Here is a 1,892-nt window from a genome sequence, read left to right as displayed (position 1 = left end):
CCAAGTGCATGAGAGTGGTTGAGCTTGAAATCACTTGGGAAGCTTGAAAACACTTGATTTCTTCACTTGAATGCACTCACTCCCTTGAACTTTTCTTTCTTACTTCTCTCTTGAATGATCTAGCTTTGGGTTGGTGAAGAGTTGTTGAGAAGCACTTAAGAGGTCCCTTTTATAGCCCAAAAAGCAAATATAGCCGTTAGAGACAAAGAAAGAAGGATTTGAAATTCAAACCAAACCTGAAAAGCTGTCAGTCGCGTTCCAGTCGCTCCGGGGACGTCTCCGCTTCAACGGGAGACGTCTCGGCTACAAGATTTTACTTTTTCCATTGTCTGGGGTCGACTCGGCACTTTCAGGGGACGTCTCGGCTTCTTTGCACTTTTTGAATGGGGACGACTCCGCTTCTTTATCTCCGAGGAACATGTCCTCTGTAATTTCTTGAGAGAGTCGACTCCGCTCCTTCAGGGGACGTCTCGGGTTGTCTGCACTTTATGCATGGGGACGACTCCGCTGTCTCAGGGTCGACTCCGCTTCCTTATTACCAAAAAAACTATTCTCTGGAAAACCCTGAGAGAGCCGTCTCCGCTATCTTGGGGACGACTCGGGAAGTCTCCTTTTTACTTGCGGGGACGACTCGGCTTACTGTGGGGACGTATCGCGCATATCTCTTGAAAACTGCCTTTCTGCCGCCACTGAGAGAGTCGACTCCGCTACTGAGAGAGTCGACTCCGCTAACGCGGGGACGACTCGGCAGGTGTCGGGGACGTCTCCAAGTGTGCCGGTTCTTCCTGTTTGTGCCAGAGACGTCTCTGAAACTATCCGGAGACGTCTCGGCTGTCCCTGATCTGTTTTCTTTAACTCAAAATATTCTTCAATAAATTCATAAAAATTATGGAAACTTGCCTAGACATTTCTTAACAATATTCTTAATAAAACACATGAATTCCTCAGTTAAATTGTTAAGATATAATGGAATTTTACTCTAGTGTTTTGTATTCATCAAAATCTATTAGGGGGTCAACAATCTCCCCCTTTTTGATGATGACAAAACACTGAGTATATGCAAAATTTGAGATTTAAACATATACACAGTATTTGATCAGATGTACAAGTATAATGTTTTGATTAGAACTAGATACAATGTGCATCACTCAAAGTATTCAATTTTCAGTTCTTTCCTTGTGCATAAGATTGATCTTTATAGTTCTTAAATGATTTTAGCATATCAACTGAATTTGAATCAAGTTAAAATGAAGTATTGATGCTGAGGATAATTGAAAGCTAGATTTTTTTTGACTCCTCCTTTCTTTTCCAGAAGGGCAATTATCTTAAGGTCAATATTCTTCAATTTTATCTTTTCTAAATCAACTTTGGAGTATGATTATAAATTTTGCATTCCATATTCAATATCCATATATATAACTGCTCCCCCCTTTCAATATCTCTACATTCAATATCTACTCCCCCTTTTTGTCATCAACAATGAAGGGGACAAATTATCTCTATATTTAATATATTCAGTGTTCATTTTACTCCCCCTTTGATATTTAGGTTGTGCTCCCCCTGTTTCAGATGCTTTGATACGTTGTGCCAAACCTGAATACTTAATGTATGTTATGAGATTCTTATGACACATCAAGAGGCACATTCACATTCATAGAAACACATACATAGAGTTGGCAATGTACACAGTTTTCAAAAGGGATTGTATTCATGTATCATTGTGAACCTTTGAAGTCAGTACATAGTCAAAAAGAAGAAATCATTACAAGTATTGATTTCTAATACAAAAGTGTTTCAAAATAGCCTAGGATTTACAAAAAGAAGATCCTACAAGATATCCATCATCGGCGACGTTGCTCATGGCCCCTACCAGCTGTATTTTGTTCATAAAC

The sequence above is a fragment of the Phoenix dactylifera genome, unplaced genomic scaffold, assembly GCF_009389715.1.
Source record: "Phoenix dactylifera cultivar Barhee BC4 unplaced genomic scaffold, palm_55x_up_171113_PBpolish2nd_filt_p 001659F, whole genome shotgun sequence".
Taxonomy (NCBI): domain Eukaryota; kingdom Viridiplantae; phylum Streptophyta; class Magnoliopsida; order Arecales; family Arecaceae; genus Phoenix; species Phoenix dactylifera.
This window is presented reverse-complemented; position numbering follows the sequence as displayed.